Here is a 22240-nt window from a genome sequence, read left to right on the forward strand (position 1 = left end):
ACCACCACCACCACCACCACCACGACGCGCAGGTCGCTTTCGGGCGTCAATTCAATGTTCTTGTCCTCGAACACTCCCGGCACTGAAACTGAAACGCCATTTCATTTAATTTCAGTACCGTGCTGTACAAGATGGCTCCATATAGCGAAACAGAGCGAAGACTAGAATTGTAATTAAACCCTCCCTAGGAGAGTTACTCTTTACTACTCAAAGGAATCATCATCATCATCATCATCTGTTTACCCTCCAGGTTCGGCTTTTCCCTCGGACTCAGCGAGGGATCCCACCTCTACCGCCTCAAGGGCAGTGTCCTGGAGCTTCAGACTCTTGGTCGGGGATACAACTGGGGAGTATGACCAGTACCTTGCCCAGGCGGCCTCACCTGCTATGCTGAACAGGGGCCTTGTAGGGGGATGGGAAGATTGGAAGGGATAGGCAAGGATGAGGGAAGGAAGCGGCCGTGGCCTTAAGTTAGGTACCATCCCGGCATTCACCTGGAGCTGAAGTGGGAAACCACGGAAAACCACTTCCAGGATGGCTGAGGTGGGAATCGAACCCACCTCTACTCAGTTGACCTTCCGAGGCTGAGTGGACCCCGTTCCAGCCCTCGTACCACTTTTCAAATTTCGTGGCAGAGCCGGGAATCGAACCCGGACCTCCGGGGGTGGCAGCTAATCACGCTAACCACTACACCACAGGGGCGGCTACTCAAAGGAATTCTGTTCAGTATTTTGTGTGCAACAGATTACTTACAACAATACGATTCCACTTTAGAACACCATTATAAGACGTATTACATTGTTCAATGTTAATGCAGAAGGCGACGACATTTAATCGTTTTCACAGAAAATAAGTCCGCCTCTGTGGTGTAGTGGTTAGCGTGATTAGCTGCCATCCCCGGAGGTTCGGGTTCGATTCCCGGCTCTGCCACGAAATTTGAAAAGTGGTACGAGGGCTGGAACGCGGTCCACTCAGCCTCGGGAGGTCAACTGAGTAGAGGTGGGTTCGATTCCCACCTCAGCCATCCTGGAAGTGGTTTTCCGTGGTTTCCCACTTCCCCTCCAGGCGAATGCCGGGATGGTACTTAACTTAAGGCCACGGCCGCTTCCTTCCCTCTTCCTTGCCTGTCCCATCCAATCTTCCCATCCCCCACTAGGCCCCTGTTCAGCTTAGCAGGTGAGGCCGCCTGGGCGGGTTACTGGTCATTCTCCCCAGTTGTATCCCCCGACCCAAAGTCTGAATCTCCGGGACACTGCCCTTGAGGCGATAGAGGTGGGATCCCTCGCTGAGTCCGAGGGAAAAACCGACCCTGGAGGGTAAACAGATTACGAACGAACGAACAGAAAATAAGTTTCCCAGACTTTTTACAGAAAAAAGGAAGACTTTTACTTACTTGTATGTATATTAGAGTACACGAAATCTGTAGGCTAACACATAATACAGAAGAACAACTATGTTGCAAACAAAGCATTCGGACACATCAAGAATAATAAGTCAAAATAGGAACAAAACCATTTGAAATAAACTCATCTGTTACCTTTTAATTGTATTTTGCTGACGATTTTGCATCTTTCAATAGTCTTGAGTCCTTTTTTACACTTTCATAGAACTTCTTGCAAGACACGTTAAAGTTCACAGCCATCTGCAGTTTAGCTTATATTAGTTCAGATGAGCTTCGGTTCCTCATATCTGTCCATTTATGATGCATTGATGAAAAAGACCGCTCAACTAAAGCATTCGAGTCCGGAATACTCGATAAAATTCCAACTACTTTCAGAATATTGGGTACACTTTTTGCAGAAACTATAGGAAAGAAATTAACCCATTTAGTAATGTAATTTACCTCAAAATTAACACTGTCAATTAAACTGCACCTGTTCTCGTAGAATTCTTCCTACAAGTTGTCCAAATTCACTTCATCTTCTGAACTGAATAACTCCAAAGCGTATCCAAACTCCTTGTACTTTTTTCACTGACACAAATAAAAGTTCTTCAACTGCAGAAAACTATAAAAATTCAAATATTGGAAAGGTGGAGCAATCCAACTGGTGAACCCACTACCATACTGGGGCGAAACGCTGGTCATTCCACGACTGACCGGGCGAGTTGGCCGTGCGGTTAGGGGCGCGCAGCTGTGAGCTTGCATCCGAGAGATAGTGGGTTCGAATCCCACTATCGGCAGCCCTGAAGATGATTTTCCGTGGTTTCCCATTTTTACACCAGGCAAACGCTGTACCTTAATTGAGGCCACGGCCGCTTCCTTCCAACTCCTAGCCCTTTCCTATCCTATCGTCGCCATAAGAGCTATCTTTGTTGGTACGACGTAAACGAAATTGTAAAGTAAAAATATAGTAGAATTATGCATGTTTATTGGCTAAGTGTATATTGGGCAAACGCATATTAAAGTGTAAGGCGCTGATTCTTGGACACAAGGGTACGCTCAATTTTCGTGTCAGGAAGTGTACTTGAAATGAACTGAGGTTCACGTTTCATCTTAAGTATTATCTACGGTGGAGTAACAAAGGTCACTAGCTTCTAGTATATTAGACTATAGAATAAAATGTATATTTCTCTTTTCTACTTTGATAACACTGTCCGAGAAAATTAAACTGTGTTCTGACGAGTAAGAATATATACTATTGCCATATGAGTATGGAACGAGCGATGTCAACTCTCTTTCAACAGGTTGAATGAAGGTTAACGTAGTAACTTCTCGCCCAGCTGACCTGAATTTCGATTCCCAAGTCTGCCACGAAATTCAGATTAGTTCGAGAAACGAAAATTAAAGTCCCATCGTTGACAATGATAGAGCAATTTTCCGTCGTTTCCCACTTGAAATCCTTGCTACTGATAGAATAGTTCCTGCCGCTCCCTTCCCTAACTTAAGTCCGAACTAATACCTACAATTATGTGGCTTAACAAGTGCCATTAAGCACATTAACTTGCCCAAATAGTCAAGACGTGCGAAAGTAAGCTACACTGTGAAACTTTCTTTCTCCAATGTTTTCTTTGTGGAGTCAGCGGAACTCCCAGGCTCAGTTTATGACTTATTGTTAGCCGCAGGTTTCGGATCGGTTACACTTCCTGCCATCATGCGCCGGTACTACTTCAAATTTTACTCGATGTCACCAGTAGGGCACTCGAGTTGGAAGCTACGTGATTGGACCACTGCACCAACGTGCCCCCAACCGTGGAACCAGAAATGTCTCTCAGCTATCTCACCCTTGGGAACTGATCATGTTACATCAGAATCTTGCCAGTGAAATCTATGATGTTCGGACTGTATCAGCTGGTATACTCACGTAGGCAAGAATCGTCTTCAAAATAAGCTTACCTGTCTTTGTTTCCATTCTGCTACAAAATTATCACCCTGCAGTAAAAGAAGAAATATGGGCCTATTATATCATCGACGGATAGCTCCATTATCACTGCCTATCTGACACAGAATGTAAAAAAACGGGAGCTGCCGTTCTACGGGATATTCTGTCCAACATATAGCTCACAGTGAGCTCGTCGACTAAAAATGTCAATCGTAAACGTATAAAATCAACCCACGAAACAAATGCATCCTATGATGTAAAGACTCCCGTTACCGATTTGTTTGGGAGATGGAGTTGGCCTATCATCGGCTTATATGGAATGGATTCGCTATGGCAATTACGTGGCTGAAATTATATCAAATGCAATTTTTCTTATCTGACGCAGTATATACGATTCGGATGACAGTTCCAACGTTCCGCTCCCGCCGTAAGATTACACCATCGCTTCTAAGGTGCAAAATCAATGACCGCCTACCAACGGTGCCGATAATCGTGGCTTAACAATGATAGCCTATACATATTGCTTTCAAGGTTGTTGATGTTCTTCTGATCATCGAAGGGTACGTGAATGACCATGGTCTAGTAATTCAGCCTTCACTAACGCTTTCAAAGTAAATACTGGATTTAGACCAGGCAGTAATCTTTCACCCTCATTGTTCATAGTATTGATGGATCACTTACTGAATGATGTAAAATGCCAGGGGGGAAGGGGGCTTCGGTTGGGTGGAAATATAGTAAGCACTTTAGCCTATGCCGACGAAATGCTATTAATGGCAAACTGTTCTAATCTGATATCTTCACCTTGGAAGGAGATGCAGCAAGAATGATATAAACATTAGCATTTCCAACTAAGGAGATGTTAGTTGGGAAGAAACTTAAGAGGCGTAAATGTTGGATCAAAAATACGAAACTGGACAGGTGGATAATTTCAAGTAGACCTACAGCCAAATTTCGATAACTCGAAATGCTTGCGGACGCTGAAAATAATTCGAGCTATCCGAAATTCGCCAAGTACCAAAAAAAAAAAAAAAAAACGTTCATAGGCTACTATTTCTCTCCACCAAAAATGTAGACCTATCAGCTATACCATCATTTACTTCCGAATTTTTTTCAGTAACGCCGTTATTTTTTCCATTGATGTTGAAAAAACTAAACACCATGGCGCAACAGCCCTGGAGGGCCATGGACTACGAAACGACCGCTGCTCAGCCCAAAAGCCTGCAGATTATGAGGTGTCGTGTGGTCAGCACGACGAATCCTCTCGGCCGTTATCCTTCGCTTCCTAGATCGGGACTCCTACCTCACCATCAGATAGCTCTTCAATTGTAATCAAGCAGGCTAAGTGGACCTCGATCCAACCCTCAGATCCAGCTAAAAATACCTGGCCTGGCATTGAAGCCGTGACCTCCGGGTAAGAGGCAGGCACGCTACCCCTACACCGCAGGGCCGGCAAGGATGTTGAAGGTTGTATGGTTGTAGGAAAGGAAGATACTGCCTATAGGAAAATCAAGGAAACCTTTGAAGGGATGATAACATCTTCGTCATTGGCCCTTTGGAAAAAGAAAAACTAGGTGTATGAACATTAAGAACTCAGATGGAAAATCACTTGTAGGGAAAGGAGAAAAGACATGAGGATGGCAGGAACATATTCAACAATTGTGTTAAGGGAAAGAATTATATGGTAAAGTTATGGAACAGGAAGAGGCTGTTGATGCTGATGGATTGGGAGGCCTAATTTTAGGTCAGAATTCGACAGAGTTTTGAGAGACCTGAATAGGAACAAGGCACCTGGAATTGATACATACTATCAGAATTAGGCTACTGACTGCATTACGAGAAACTGGCATGAGATCTAGACAAGTTGAAGGAAAAGAGACTGAGGGATTGTTTCAAGGAACATTTCGCACAAGGACTAAGTGAAAAGGGTGAAAGAAACACAGTAGATGGAGAGCGGACAGTCCGGAAGAATGAGATCAGAAGGGCTGCTGGTGTGTTGTGTGTTGGAGAAGAAATGCCAAAGCTCCCTCTTTGGATCAGTGGTAGAGTGTTGATCTCCAGGTATGAAAATCTGCAGTGCCATCCGATTTTAAAAATAATGTTGTTGTACCTAGCTGTATTCCCAAGACAGCAGGTGCTGACAAATGTAAAAATTACCGCAACATTTTAACACCTAGGCCTATTATTTACAGAAAAATAGAAAGATAATTTGAAGGTGAGTTTGCTAGTTGCTTTACGTCGCACCGACAGAGATAGGTCTTTTGGCGACGATGGGACAGGAAAGGGCTAGGAGTGGGAAGGAAACCACGGAAAACCATCTTCAGGGCTGCCGACAGTGGGGTTCGAACCTACTGTCTCCCGAATACTGGATACTGGCCGCACTTAAGCGACTGCAGCTATCGAGCTCGGTAAGCTGAGTTTGGAAAGTCACTTTGACTTCACGCGAAGCAATCCTGACGTAACGAATCAAGAAGGACAAGTCCACATACATGGCATTCTGAGAACTAGAAAAGGCATTTGATAACGCTAATGGGACCCAGCTAGGCTATTAGAGATTTCTTTTTTTTTTTAATTTTTGCTTTACGTCGCACCGACACAGATAGGTCTTATGGCGACGACGGAATAGGAAAGGCCTAGGAGTTGGAAGGAAGTAGCCGTCACTCTAATTAAGGTACAGCCCCAATATTTGCCTGGTGTGAAAATGCGAAACCACGGAAAACCATCTTCAGGGCTTCCGACAGTGGGATTCGAACCCACTATCTCCGGGATGCAAGCTCACAGCCGCGTGCCCCTGACCGCATGGCTAACTCGCCCGGAATTCGAGATTTTGATGGTGATAAGAATCAGATAACTTACCGAGAAAGAAGGATCATCTAAAATCTGTACATGAGTTAATCTGCAGTGCCAAGAACTGAGGGCTATAAAAAGAAGTGGCAATCCAGAAAGGAGTGAGACAAGGCTGCGGTTTGTTCCGTCTCATTTTCAGGCCCGGGTTCGATTCCCACCTCAGCCATCCAGGAAGTGGTTTTCCGCAGTTTCCCACTTTTCCTCCAGGCAAATGCCGGGATAGTACCAAACTTAAGGCCACGGCCGCTTCCTTCCCTCTTCCTTGTGTATCCCTTCCAATCTTCCCATCCCCCCACAAGGCCCCTGTTCAACATAACAGGTGAGGCCGCCTGGGCGAGGTACTGGTCATTCTCCCCAGCTGTATCCCCCGACCCAATGTCTCACGCTCCAGGACACTGCCCTTGAGGCGGTCGAGTTGGGATCCCTCGCTGAGTCCGAGGGCAAAACCAACCCTGGAGGGTAAACAGATTAAGAAGAAGAAGAAGAACTGAGTCTAACCATCATCAGCCTGGTCCCCCTCTACTTCCCTTACCCTCCATGACCGAGTCCATATTCTTGTAGGTAAACTGCTTTCATCCACTCGCCTCACATGACCACACCAATGAAGCCGGTTTATGTGAGCCGCTTCATCAATCGACTTCATTCCTAACTTACTCTTTATCTCCTCATTCCGAGGACCCTCCTTCCGATTCTGAGTCACATAGCTTTCACTCCCGTACAGCAAAATTGGTCTGAAATCAGACCCGTGTAAAGATAGTTTCGTGAAGGAGCTGACTTCTTTCTTACAGAATACTGCTGATCCCAACTGCGAGCTCACTGCATTACGTTTGATGAACCTTGATTCAATCTCTCTTACTCGACTACCATCCCGGGAGAACACACATTCTAAATACTTGAAATTATCTGCCTGTTCCAGTTTTGCATTGCCAACTTGGCATTCAATTCTCTTAGGTTTCTTACCTACTGACTGACATCACTTTAGTCTTGTAAAGGCTAATTTTCATCTCATAGGTACTGTATTGCACCTATTTTTAGGTTCCAGGATATTAGACTGCAGGCTTTCAGCACAATATGATATTAAGACAAAGTCTTCGGCATAGGACAAACTGCTTACTACATTTCCACCTCAATGAATCCCTCCCTGCCATTTTATACCTTTCAGTAGATGAATCGAATGAAACTAGCTTATGAACAACAAAGGTGAAAGATTACAGCCTTGTCTAACACCTGTAAATATCTTGTACCAAGAGCTCATTCTACCATCAATTCTCAACGCAGCCCAATTTCAACATAAATGCCTTTGATTGCTTTTAGTAATCTACCCTTAATCGAACAGCCCCCCAATACGGCTATCTTTTCCTCGGTACTCTGTCATATCCCTTCCCTAGATCTACGAAATATACACAAAATTGTCTATTTCTCTCTCAGCATTTTTCAATTAGCTGGCGCATACTGAATGAGTAGGTGGAAATGTAGTAAGCAGTTTGTCCTGTACTCCTTTGTGGTCTGAGACCACACTAGTTGTCATCCAGCATACTTGATTGATCGCACGTCCCTTCCAAAATGCCGGTGAACAAATTGCCTAGAATACTGATCAATGAAATACCTCGATAGTTGATACAATCCTTCCTGTTCTCTCTTTTATAGACAGGCGCAATCACTGCTTTCTTCCAATCAGAAGGTACCTTACTAACCGTCCGTGCTAATCTTATTACTCTATGAAGCCATTTCATCCCCACCTTCCCACTATATTTCACCCTATCAGTCTCATTTCATCTATTCCTGCTGCTTTATGACAATGTAGATTATTTACCATCCTTTCCACTTCCTCAAACGTAATATCATATCATTGTCCTCTTCCCCAAGAGCTGGGTTGTTTGCGACGTCAACAGAAAGATTTCCTTTGACGTTGAGAAATTTTCCCAATATTACTTCCAATGTTATTATTATTATTATTATTATTATTATTATTATTATTATTATTATTATTATTATTATTATTAGCTATCAGTTTCACATCCCACTAAGTAGGCTGCTTGGACGGTTTACGTAGACGCCGCGGTGGCGGATATTTGATCTCGCAAGAGTTAATTTACGTTCTGGTAAATTTACCGATACGAGGCTAGTGTACTCTATGTGAGCACTTTTGCATTACCATAGTATTTGGCTGGAATCGAACTCGCCAACTTGAGCTCTACGATGTGAACTGATCAGCCAAATTATTATTGGACTATTAGTGCATACTCCACACTAATCATTATAAGTTAAGCTATCGGAGAGTAAACTACTCTCCTTGAATAAACAAGACAACATGTCATTATGCAGTAGGCCTAAAGCCTAAGAAAACACCTGTTCAAACTCATTCCACTCAACAATTTGTCAGTGGACGATGACCTAGATGTTAGGATCCTTGACAGTTCAACAGTCATCAACATCGAAACGTTGTGTTGGTAAAGATCATCATGTAATAATGGGAAGAGTAAGGTTAATCAAGTAAGCTACAATCTCTGAGGAAATTGTACTCACCAAGAGCAGTTTGAACGCTTCCTTTACTTATCTGACTTGAAGAATGCACTACTGTAGTATCAAATTTGTCACGTTCTTTTACAGACCTGCAGCTAAGACGACGAGCGGACCGCTAATAGAATTTCAGCACGCGCATGTGCGACCCGACCTGGCTACCATTCTTCTCATTGGTTGCTTCTCTCTGACGGACCGCCATTTCCTGCCTTCTTGGAAAACATTCTCCGGCACAATACCAGAAAAATGTTACATAAACAGTCCCGTGCTACATCAGCTCTACACAGTCGTTCTTTAATGCACGTACTCCTCAAAATAAAACAAAAAGGAACATTCTGCTCCTGATGTCCTGACCATGTCAGAATGTCAAGAACACCAGAGTTTCTTAATAAATAAACTCCTGAAAAAAAAAAAACCACTGTACCATAAACGTCCCCATCTTGTTCATTACCCATCTTCGTGCGCGATAAGACTGGGAAGCAGCAACTTTGGAAGCTTCGAGGTTCAACTGCCGGAGCAGCCAGCACATTTAAAATGAAAATCCACAGCCTGTTTCCAAAATTCGACGGGGTCAGGGATGGAATTAACGAAGCCCCGTCTAGCGGCGAGGATAGGAATTGTGCCAGCTGCCGAAGCCTGTCGCACTCCTCTGGGAGCCGGTACATTCGCGAGGTATAATATATAACTTACTCTGGCAAGCTGTAGCCTACTTTTACTGACTTTGCACCTCACTCACAGACTGCCACCCTGGTCTAGTGGTTGGATAATCCTGATTCTTATAAAAGGAAATATTCTATAAATTTCCAACTTCCTTGAAAACATTAAGAAAAGGCTAAGTAAACAACTGATAGTGAATCTGCCACCTGGAAAACAGCCCTAAATGCAGATCATTGATGACATGATTGATTTGATGTTGATCTTTCTGTGCCATATGACTGTCAGCAACAAGGTATTCTTAGGCCAACCCCATGCTCACCATTATTCTTCTTCTTGGCCTTTTACCCAGTTTATTGGGGGTCAACAATAGAGGTGAATTTAGGCTAGTTTTACGGCCGGGTGCCCTTCCTGACGCCATCCCTATTTGGAGGAAAGTATTCACTATTGTGTGTTTCTGTGGAGGTTGGTAGTACGGTTTGTTGTGTGTGGATGAAGAAATGTGAATTAAGACGAACACAAACACCTACACTCCGAACTAGGAGAACTGACCATACGCAGTAAAATTCCCGCCAGGGCCCTCTGAATTGCAATGGTCTGGACAGCACAATGACCACCACTAAAGAGAGATTTTCAGAAGCTGTAGATATGCGTGCTTAAGCTGGTATGGGAGACGCTACAATTCGTTACATTGACTTGGCCGAACTGAGTAACTCAAACGGTATGGCGCTAGCCTTTCGAGCTCAAGTTAGCGGCTTGGACCCCGACTCAGCCCGGTGGTATTTTACGGTGCTCAAATACGTCAGCCTAATGTCGATAAGTTAACTGAAACAAAAGAGAAATCCTATGAGACAAAATTCTGGTACCTCGGCGTCTCTGAACACTAAAAGTAGTTAAAGGGGCGTAACACCAATGCCATTATTACACCAAATTCGGGACATTCTACCCTGCTCCAAATAACGACACAAAATCCGCGACACAGCACCCCATCAGGGCTTGATCTGCCAAGATGGCTGCTGCCCTGTCATATGGGCAGCAAATTTTGGATTGCCATGTAGTCAGCCTTACGACATCCTGACCTGTATTGTTTGGCTTTCGTGAACGGGCCACTGCCTCTCGTATCAGCAACTCCTCAGTAGGCCTCATGACGGTGAATAATCCCCGTTCTAGCCTTCAGTCCAGTATTAAAATCCCTAGACTGGCTGAGAGTAGAACTCGGGGCAAGCCACCCCATACCATAGGGATAATAATACTAAAATCAGGCACAGCGTTACAAGAGGTGAAGTACTGCACCCATATTCCGATTTGATCAATTATAACAAAATCAGCCCTTTTCCCACGAATAGATATTGAGGCACTGCAGTTCGCAATCTTGTTTACCCTAATTCATTTTCAGACAAATTAAATTCATTTTAAAGATAATACCATCTTGAATTTATCCCTTCAGCGAAGGTGGGCGGCATTTGCCGTGTGTAGGTAGGCCTAACTGCGCGTTATTTTAGTGGAGGATTTTGTTGTGTGTGGTGTATGAGTTGCCGGAATGTTAGGGACAGTACAAACACCTAGTCCCGAGCCAGGATAATTAATCATTTAAAGTTAAAATCTCGGTCTCAGCCGGGAATCGAGGCCTGAGCCCACTGAACCGAACGCGACCACGCTGACCATTCAGGCAAGGTACTGTACACCCCTTGTTTAATGTAAATTATTGCAGTCCTTTTAAAACAACGTGCGTGTCTGACAGCTCGTAGCACGTGGCACCGAGCAAAGGTGCGGGAGCACTGTGTTGCCACATGTTCCGGCTGATGTTACTACCGTCACAATCAATCTCGCTCTGCGCTAGGCGCTGTACGGGAATCTTGAGAGCGTCAGCATAATGTTGTTAATATTATTCCAAGATGCCTTTGCTGGCAGGACGTAGTGTTTACAATGCACTATGTCTTCTGGTATGGGCTAGAGCAATATTGTTACTTTCATTGATCTGTCTCAGCTTTATCCTTGGCTTTGACAAGATGAAAGTGACTGAGGTATGAGTGATGCTAGTAATGCCATTCCTTATGCAGCCAGTCCCTGCTATGAATGGTGTGAAAATGTTGCTCATAGGGTCAGTTGATGCATGCATTTCAGTGGGCTTGGCAGACTGATATGTAATAGCAATTTCTGGCTCGGTGAGGAAAGCAACGGGAAACTACCTCACTCCTCATTTCCCTAGTACGCCTCTTCAGTGATGCCTAGGCCATTTATGACAGCTGATGGCGGAGCTGTTGACGATCCAACCAGCCTTTGGGCTGAGGACTAAACATACATTATTCCAAGGTGGCTCAAATATCGTTAAGACATAGGCCTACTCCTCATTCCCCTTCATCTCAGGCTTTTATCAGTCGATCTCCGGACGATTGGTAGATTTCAGCATCAGAAAGGCACATTTAAAAATACGACCTGTCCTTATATTTATGTTATATTTACATTATCGTGGAAATGTCCGTTGACATCATTCAGGTTCAAATTCGGGTGAGGATGGGAGAAGTATCTAAGAGCATCCTTTCCTTTGAATAAACGAGTGAAATCAGTCGGATCCTTCCACGGGAGCCGGCACAATTTAAGAGGAGAGCTGTGATGGGTAAAAGTCCATCCTTCCGCTGGTCGTTTTGCATGGCTTTTAATCTCGTTATCATACTGTAAGTCATGGGGTCTATTTATACTGAAATCCTAAGCATAGTGCCGAGTTTTCCCTGGTGTTGATAACCCTTTAAGTCAGGTCCAGGTACATTCTTCTCTTCTTCTTCTTCTTCCTCCTCTTCACATGGCTTCCTCGCTTTCTTGCCCCCCCCCCCTATTCTAATTACTGTAGCTTGATTAGGCCGTCTGCTGCTGTTCGCTCTACAATTTTACTGACGTCTATCAGTAGGCCTCTATTTTCTCTTTCAGCATAAAATATTCTTCCCTTATAGCCTAGCGAGCTTGACCACGAATAACGAAGCCTTGTCTCCTCTTTACGCTTGCCTTTTTTACCACTTGGCTTTGCGTCGCACCGAGACAGATAAGCCTTATGGCGACGATGGGATAGGAAAGGGCTAGGAATGGGAAGCGGCCTTAATTGAGGTACAGCCTGTGAAAATAGGAAACCACGGAAAACCATCTTCAGTCCTGTCGACATTGGGATTCGAACCCACTATCTCCCGGATGCAAGCTCACAGCTGCGCGTTCCTAACCGCACGGCCAACTCGCCCGGTTAATTCACTCTGTGCCAAACTTCAAATGCTTACATTCTTCAAAATAGTGTGGAGAGTGGAACTTTAGGATAATGTAGTCTAGTTAAGTCAAACTTAGGCTCAACCGCCCTCAACTTCTACCAACATAAAAACTTACCATCAAAATTGCTTTTCAACGCATGTAAAGCAGTTACTTAGATACCGGTACATACCAGTTCCAGTTGGCAACAACGTAGGTTCAATCCTGGCTCAGTCCGGTGGTACTGAGGGTGCTCATATACGTCAGCCCGGTGTCGGTAGATTTACCGGCTCGTAAAAGAACTCCCGCGGGACAAACTACTGCCACCTCGGCGCCTCAGAAAACCGTAAAAGGAGTTGGTGAGACATAAAACTTCTTCTTTACAATATTTCTTCACGTTGCATCGACACAGATAGGCCTAGGTCTTATGGCGACGATGGGGTAGGAAATGGCTAGGAGTGCAATGGAAGCAACCGTGACCTCAATTAAGATACATACCCAGCATTTGCCTGGTGTGAAAATGGGAAACCACGGAAAAAACATCTAAGGGCTGACGACAGTGGAATCGGAACATACCATCTCCCGAATTCAAGCTGATAGCTACATGACCCAAACCGCGCAGCCGGTTATTATTATTATTTCTTTGTTTGTTTGTTTGTTTGTTTGTTTGTTTGTTTGTTTCTTTCTTTCTTTCTTTCTTTCTTTCTTTCTTACTTTTTTCTTTTCTTTCTTAATCCGTTTACCCTCCAGGGTTGATTTTCCCTCGGACTCAGCGAGAGATCCCACCTCTACCGCCTCAAGGGTAGTGTCCTGGAGCGTGAGACTTTGGGTCGGGGATACAACTGGGGAGAAAGACCAGTACCTCGCCCAGGCAGCCTCACCTGCTATGCTGAACAGGGGCTTTGTGGGGGGGGGGAGATTGGGAGGGATAGACAAGGAAGAGGGAAGGGAGCGGCCGTAACCTCAAGTTAGGTATCATCCCGGCATTTGCCTGGAGGAGAAGTGGAAAAGCAAGGAAAACCACTTCGAGGATGGCTGAGGAGGGAATCGACCCCCCCCCCCCCCTCCCTCTACTCATTCGACCTCCCGAGGCTAAGTGTACCCCGTTTCAGCCCTCGTACTACTTTTCAAATTTCGTGGCTGAAAGAAAGAAAGCGTACATGGATCCTCTACCGAAAGGTATGAAGTGACAGGGAGTTATTCAGTTAAGTGGAAATGTAGTGATTTTGGCCTATGCCGACGACTTGATCTTAATACCAGATTGTGCTGAAAGCCTGAAGTCTAATATCCTGGAACTTGAAAATTCCGTATGATATGAAAATTAGCCTTTCCAAGACTAAAATGATGTAATTAGGTAAGAAACTTAAGAAAACTGAATGTCAGTTTGGGAACACAAAGCTGGAGGAGGTAGATCATTTGAAGTATTTAGAATTTAATGATGATAATAGTAATAATGTTATTTGCTTAACGTCCCACTTACTACTCTTTTACGGTTTTTGGAGACGCCGAGGTGCCGGAATTTAGTCCCGCAGGAGTTCTTTTACGTGCCAGTAAATCTACCGACACGAGGCTGACGTATTTGAGCACCTTCAAATACCACCGGACTGAGCCAAGATCGAACCTGCCAAGTTGGGGTCAGAAGACCAGCGCCTCAACCGTTTGAGCCACTCTGCCCGGCTACGATTTGTAGTGCATGATAGTAATATAGTAAGTGAGACTGAATCAAGGCGCAGCAAAGCTAATGCAGTGAGTTCACAGTTGCGATCAACAGTATTCTGTAAGAAGGAAGGCAGTTAGCGGGCGAAACTTTCTTTACACCTGCCTGTTTTCACACCAACTTTGTATACGGGAGTGAGAGCTCTGTGGACTCGGGATAACTTATTCATAAGTTAGAAGTAACAAACACGAAAGTAGTGAGAATGATCGCTGGTAGTACAAATGGGCGCGGACAATGGTAGGATGATAACTTACTCGGAATGAGGAGATACAGGCCAAGTTAGGAATGAACTCGATTGATGAAGTTGTACGCATAAACCGACTTCGGTTGTGGGGTCATATGAGGCGAATGGAGAAGGATGGGTTACCTAGAAGAACAATGGACTCGTTCATGGAGGGTAAGAGAAGCAGTGGGAGATGAAGACAAAGCTGCCTACACTCAGTTTCTAATGATTTAAAGTTAAGAGGTATAGAACTAAAGAAGAGCACAGAACTACGTAGTTACGTGGATGCGTTTAGTAAATTCACAGAGGCTTGCATACTGAACGCTGAAAGACATAGAGGTCTCTAATGAAGATGTGTGTGAAAATATCACCCCTGACGTCAAATGATAAATTATTGTGCATATACATGGCTTGAAATACATGTATTCACTGCTGATAAACCAGCAATAAGGAGGTAATAATGAATGAATGAATGAACGAATAGATCCATGTTGCACGTATAGGCTTAAAAGGAACGCTGTGTGCTGATCAGAAACTACGTTGGCCCTGAAATGTTACGGTTTGGGATCACTTGTTTCACCCTTTTCCGTAGCCGCGGTGGTTAACTGTCAGCGCTCTGTTTCATGTTCGGAAGTTCAAACCTGGTGTTGATAGAATATTTTTTGCGTTTATTTCAGTCTTATAATCAAGATCAATGGTAATTTTGATGACATATCACATTCGACGTAGCCTACTCCTCTTCTTCTGCCACTTTCCCCACAGCTATGGAAGTTGCGGGTGTGACTGTATAGCACATGTGGATTTGGGCCTGTTTTACGGCCGGATGCCCTTCCTGACGCCTACCCTATATGGAGCTATGTAATCACTATTGCTTGTTTCTGTGGTGGTTGGTAGTGTGGCGTGTTGTATAAACATGAAGATGAGTGTGTTGGGACAAACACAAACACCCAGTCCCCGAGCCAGAAGATTTAATCTGACGCGAATAAAATACCCGACCCATCCGGAATCAATCCCAGGACACTATGAACCGAAAGCCTCATTGCTGACCATTCAGTCAAGTCGGACACGTAGCCTACTCTTCTATTCAAATTATAAGCAATGGCTTTTAATGTTGTATGCGGGTTGCGTTATCCACAACTTCTTCGTTATCACTTGGGTACCCAAAACATGCGATTCCCTTCCAACGGACTTAGTTCCGCTCAAATGCGATTGTGACGTAAGCCATTTTTAATTTTTAAAAACGGACATTGGAAAAGTTCTCTCAGCATTCTCAGATTTTTCGAACATACAGAAAATGATGTTAGTATCAACTCTCACTTTGATAATGTAGACATTCCTGATGACACTGCCCCAGCCAATGCAGTAACTCATGTGGCTGGCTGGGTATGCAGTAGAATAGTATAAGTTACCCCATGATGCATGTAAATCCCGTCTATGCACTGATGAAGAAAAAGAGCGGGCAACGCATAGCCTACTCACATTTCAAACAAGAAATAAGAAAGCGAACTTGCAGCATGAGTGTCATTATAAGGACACTGATACAAGTGAATTATGCTGATATTCAGATTGCAGTACCTGTACATTATAAAATGGTACATTAAAATACATAATAAGAACAATATGATCAAGGTCAACAGTTTTACAGCGATTGGTATGTGCAGATTCTAAAATCCAAATTTCGAGGTTTCTTAGAGAATAGATTCAAGAGATCTGTTAGTTTTACAGTTATGTCTGTGAATGTTCAAAAGAGCCAAACCATTGATTCGACTTCCACTTGTTTATTGTTAATTTCTGTTTACCTTATTTTGTAAAAGTTCCATGGGGGAGGGAGTCTAAACCCCAGTAACCTCCACTAGCTACGGCCTTGATGAAGAGTGAACTTAAAAAGTTAATAACGTCTGTGTCTGATTAGCTTACTTTTGATAAGTATTTGAATGTAAAGATAAGTTTTTAATCAAAAATAAAAAGGACACTGTAAGCCTTTCTTCACCTTCCCACTGTTTCTTCCACACTGCGAAATATTTCCGTGCAGTGGGTGGAGGTGCTCAGTTTGACGGGACAATGTCACCGGTGAAAAATAAGTTCAAACAAACAAACAAACAAACAAACAAACAAACAAACAAACAAACAAACAAACAAACAAACAAACAACTAAACAAAGAAACAAACAAAAGAACTCTTCTTTAAATTTGGTTTAAGCAGACAGTTTATCTTCTTTACTCTTCTTTCCCTTTTTCTTTGCAATTATACCAGTAATGTCTGGAACAAGGGATCAGCTGACAGCGATTCTGAGAGCGTTCTGTAAATTACAATCTAGTTTTCTTACAAGTCAAAACAGAAAAAATACTTTTCACACATGCATGTGGAACCAAACAGAAATAACTTTTGCTGCTTCTCGATGAAGCTTAGGAAAATCTTCCTTCGACAAATTCTGATAGAATAAGAGCAAACTTTTGTAAGCATTAAAAAAAAAATAGATCTGTTTGTTGATCATCGTTTTGCAAATCTATTAATTCGATATGCAAATCAGGAGACACACTTTCAACTGCTACCAAAACGAGCTTTACAAACACATCAAGTATTGACTGCAGGTCAGCAGTATCCTGTAACGAAAAAGAAACATTTTTTGTTTTATAAAAGTTACGTTTCTAATATAAAACATTGCTTTGAAGTAGGCGTACCTAAAAGCGTCATGTTTTCATAAACAGGTAGACAATTGTGGACTAATGTATTAATGTTACGCTTGTAGGCTACACTTAAGACATTGCATTTGAAAGATACCGGGTTCGAACTCCACCCTCAAGATTGTTTCCCGTGGTTTCCCATTTTCACACCAGGCAAATGCTGGGGCTGTACCTTTTGCAAGTTGCTTTACGTCGCACCGACACACAGAGGTCTTATAGCGACGATGGGACAGGGAAGAGCTAGGAATGGGAAGGAAGCGGCCGTGGCCTTCATTAAGGTACAGCCCCAGCATTTGCCTGGTGTGAAAATGGGAAACCAAGGAAAACCATCTTCGGGGGTACCGACAGTGGGGTTAGAATTCACTATCTCCCGAATACTGGATACTGGCCGCACTTAAGCGACTACAGCTATCGAACTAGGCTAAGGCCACGGACGCTTTCTTCCCTTTCCTAGCCCTTTCCTATCCCCTCGTCGCCATAAGACCTACCTGTGACGGTCCGATGTAAAGCAAATTGTAAAAGTTTGTAAAAACCCTTTAAAATTATAGTAATTTAGGGATATCTCGACCCGCTAAGCAAAAACCTGTAATTTTGATCATGCTTTATTTGTAAAATATTTCAATTATTTCCCTGGTGATTTTGTACACAGTTAGTTTATGTTTTCTATTATTTATGGCAAAAAATGACATTTCATAACATGTTAAATTATCAGATAAATAAAGGATGCAATAATGTCCACTTCTCCCGCACAGGGAGAATCTGACACTTGGTAGGACCTCCGAATAGTTACACAACTATTGTACACAGTGGGTACATAATATAAACTGTTTATCGTTTCCGTTTCCCACACACATCTCGTGGAACCATTTCCTGCATTCCCCACTACATTGGACCCATGCCTCATTACGGTTGTCGTCACATATTCTACTGCGCAGTAATTCTCAGAGCAAAGAAGACTGCTTGAGAAACTAGCTTCCCCGTTGCGCTCGCCGAGTTCTCGTTGTTGTCCTTCAGTTTGAAGGATTCTTTTCATTTTCGCGTTTCCTCTTCCTTAAATTTTCCTGTGAAGTCACCATAGCGGATGGGGGTGGGGAAGCAACACATCTCTATTCATAAAGCTGATGCCTTATCAAGCACATCCGGATCTTTGCAGTGCCTTGAGTGTCCGTCGATTATCAACCGAATCCTGCCCCGAGGTTTGAAACGGTTTAGGTGATCAAGGAATAATGAAATTACCTCAGTGGTCATATACACTGATTCGGACATTTTAACAACTGAACCACTGGGCATTCCTTTTGAGTGTATCTTTTCCTTACCCCTTTCATTATAACAAAGGGCGGGATAGCATATTCAATAGCATTACCACACACAATTACTGTTACCGTAGATCTCTTTTCCGCTGTGGTGCTGTGAAACACGTTTTTCTTTCCTTTTTCACTGATAATCTTCCCTGCTTTAAATATGAGCTGAACACCAGTTTCATTGGCGTTGAAAATATTACCAGGCTCTTGGAAAATCCAGTCATATCCAACCATTGCCTTTTGTTTTTTTAAATGTGCTTCTTAACACCATTCCTCTGAGTGAACCTAAAAGACAGTTCTCGTAAGTCGGTCAATGTTCGCCCAAACCCCTTAGAATCGAGATGACCGGGCGAGTTGGCCGTGCGTGTAGAGGCACGCGGCTGTGAGTTTGCATCCGGGAGATAGTAGGTTCGAATCCCACTATCGGCAGCCCTGAAGATGGTTTTCCGTGGTTTCCCATTTTCACACCAGGCAAATGCTGGGGCTGTACCTTAATTAAGGCCACGGCCGCTTCCTTCCAACTCCTAGCCCTTTCCTATCCCATCGTCGCCATAAGACCTATCTGTGTCGGTGCGACGTAAAGCCCCTAGCAAAAAAAAAAAAAAAAAAGAATCGAGATGAAAAATATGGTTGACTAAATGGTCCTACATAGCTTTGTCAATTGTTGCTCCGTTTTCCAGTTTTCTAATGATAGATAAACCAGATAGTATTCTGGATCTGAGTGTCTTCCTTGGAATACTGAAATACTTCGCAGCTGTTGCTAAAGTAGCTCCATTTTCTTTCACGTCCTTAATAGCAGCAGCCATATCTTCTGCATTCCATCGTCCAAGCAGACCTTTGTACACATATTTCCGTGGCATTCTCCACCTATAACCACTTGGATGTAAAACCACTAATGCGAAACTTTTACTTTATCATCAGTCTTCAACCTTCGTAATTTGAGTTTAACTTAACACTACAAACATTATTATAAAAATATCGCATTGCAAAAATATTATTAATATCCTAATACACTACATTGTCATCATTGATTACACCTACTAAACTGTAGTATTAACGCACCATTAAACCCAGTCCCCAAGAATGTATCCCGGTTTAGAGATTCAGGGAGATCTCGACCTCCCAGCTTGTCGTGTCCAGATCTCCCCGAGTTTCATTGGCAGGCATGAGGTCGCAACACTTACCAAGCTGAACGTTTGGCGATTTGGAAATGACATGACCGCTTCTCCGAAACTTTCTTTGTGCGCCTAACCAAAAACATTATGTTAAAAGTATCACATATCTACCTATTTCGTTACACAATCTACTTATCATATTATAGCAAGTTACTTTTAAATCATATATCACTTACTTACTCACCTTCAATTATTCATATGCCTTGTATTTATAGTGATAATCTTCAGCTAACAGGGTGACCATGAGCACAAAACCATACGGCTCCAGTAAATGTAGTTGCAAGTATGACCTGTGCAGTACTGTGGTTACCAGAGGCGATAAGCTTAAAAGTGTCGAGTTCTCCCTCATGTCGGGATCTCCGTAAGTTACCTTATATTTTTTTCTATTTTTGCGGTTAGTGATATACTGGTTCTTTTCCTGAAATCGGTCGCTGAACTCTATTTCAAGGGATTGTAGAGCACTTCGACGTACTTTTAAGAGCTCGCTCTTTCCCGCACAGATGCTGTCAAACAAAACCAAAGTTAAGTTTTGAAAAAGAGCACTTCTTAAAACATATGGGTCTTATTAATCTATATATCGCTTACCTATTCTTCCCCTCTGACTTCCCCTATGATTTCATAATAATTTGCCGAATACAGGCTACTCGGTTGTATTGTCTACCAATAGATGATTTTCTTACACACTTCAAGCCCCCGGCGTGGTTTTGACAGATATTATAGTAGACAACCTCTTATTCTCCGTCTCGCGTAGTAGGGAAAATAATACTAATCCACCAGCGGTAAAAGTTCATATAACCACACATCAGCTGAAAATTGTAGTGTAGATACATTGTAGATTTTAATACAGTATATTTAGATAGTGCCGTATCTTGCCTGCTATATTCGTGTGTCATCTTTCGTGTGTATCTATTAGAGCGTAGTACTAATAATAATTTGTCTAAACATTTAGCTATTTCGGTAATCTTTGAGTACAGTAGTTCTTGCAAATTTCATTTCTGTTGTGCTTAGTAGTGACATACGGTACGGTACCGGTATCGTAATTAGGATACGTCTGAAAGTAGTTTAAACATTACTGTAGTGTACTGTACAGTAATATACGAGTAATATCCTATCAGAATTTAGTGTGCTTATTTTATTATTGCAAAATATTTGTGTAGTACTGGTGTAGTAGAGGTATCCGTAGAAACCCTTACAAAAATTCTGTTGTTGTAATTAGGATAGGCTTAATTGCAGTTTGGAATTGTGTAGTTCTTGTGTATTCCTTTCGATATTGAGTAATTAACAGCAGTTTTTATCCTGTTGGGGGTTGTAGGATAAAAAGTAGAGTACGACTAAGTAGTATTGTAGTGTAGTAGTATATAAATTACCTTATTGTTGTGTGATCCTTGAGTACTATACCAGACAATATATCCCTTCGTTCATTTATTTTTTGCAAATAAGTTATTTTATTTTTATTTTCATTTTTTCCGTAAAGAATGGCTAAGGAGCGCGAGTATACGTACTGTGGGTGTGGCGAGGCATTGAGGGGTATGAGGGAGGAGTTGGAGAGTTTGAGGGAGATTATTAGGATTCTCACAGAAGACAGGAAGGAAGATAGGACTCCCTCAAACAATATACACGTTACAGTAGGTGTACAAGAGGGAGGGGAAGGAAAGGCGGGAGTTGTAGAAAACAGGTGGTCTAATGTTTTAAGGGGAAGGATATTGCAGGCAAAAGGCTCTATTCAGGATCAGAATTCAGGACAGGTGTCAGTGCGAAATCGGTACGAGTCACTCCAGGTAGAACAACAGAGGGAAGATGAGGGACAGGGAACTGTTGCTGAGATGTGTGGAAGTAGGAGGAAGGGAAAAGGTAGGAAAGGGGAATGTACAGTAAAGGATAGGAAAAGACAGGTGGAACAGGGTCATGGGAAGGAGAAAAGGGAGGAGGAAGTAGCTTCTGCAGCTATCAGGAGGGGAGGGGATCAAATGAGGTGGGTAGGGTTGAGGCTCTGGTCATGGGGGATTCCATCGTTAGACATGTCGGGAAAGTGTGTGGAGGAAAGGGAACCAGGGTAGAATGTTATCCAGGAATTAGGTTGAGGCAGATGTTGAGGAAAGTAGAAGAGAGGGAGGAGGGGAAGGAGAAGGTGGTAGTGTTTCACGTTGGTACCAACAACGTAAGGCAAGCTGATATAAGTACCAACATAGTTGGAGATGTGTGGGATCTGGTAAATGCAGCACGGGTGAAGTTTAAGAAAGCGGAGATTGTTATTAGTGGAATACTGTGTAGGAGGGATACTGACTGGAGGGTGATTGGGAATTTAAATGAGACTATGGAGTGGGTATGTGGGAAACTGGGAGTGAAATTTCTAGATCCTAATGGGTGGGTAGGAGATAGGGATTTGCGCTCGGATGGCCTTGACTTAAACCGCAGTGGTACGCATAAGTTAGGAAATTTGTTTGGAAGGGTAATAGGGAGGTACATTCAGGGAAACGGGGTGGCCTATGGAGCGGTGATAAGGCAACAGGGAACTGGAAATCAAGTAGGGATGACATAAAATTGTTAGTGTTGAACTGTAGAAGTATTGTAAAG

The 22240-nt window shown here is 43.1% G+C and overlaps 1 protein-coding gene across 1 annotated transcript in view; it reads right to left on the reverse strand.

The window, feature by feature from the left end:
* Positions 1-8723, reverse strand: part of LOC137498348 (uncharacterized) — a 69373-nt gene extending 60650 nt beyond the window's left edge. The window contains exon 1 of the mRNA XM_068225790.1: positions 8691-8723. The gene's annotated coding sequence lies outside the window, so the exon portion shown is untranslated. The remainder of the gene's footprint in view (positions 1-8690) is intronic.
* Positions 8724-22240: the final 13517 nt, after the last annotated feature.

This window comes from Anabrus simplex, chromosome 2, assembly GCF_040414725.1.
Source record: "Anabrus simplex isolate iqAnaSimp1 chromosome 2, ASM4041472v1, whole genome shotgun sequence".
NCBI classification, from domain to species: Eukaryota; Metazoa; Arthropoda; class Insecta; order Orthoptera; family Tettigoniidae; genus Anabrus; species Anabrus simplex.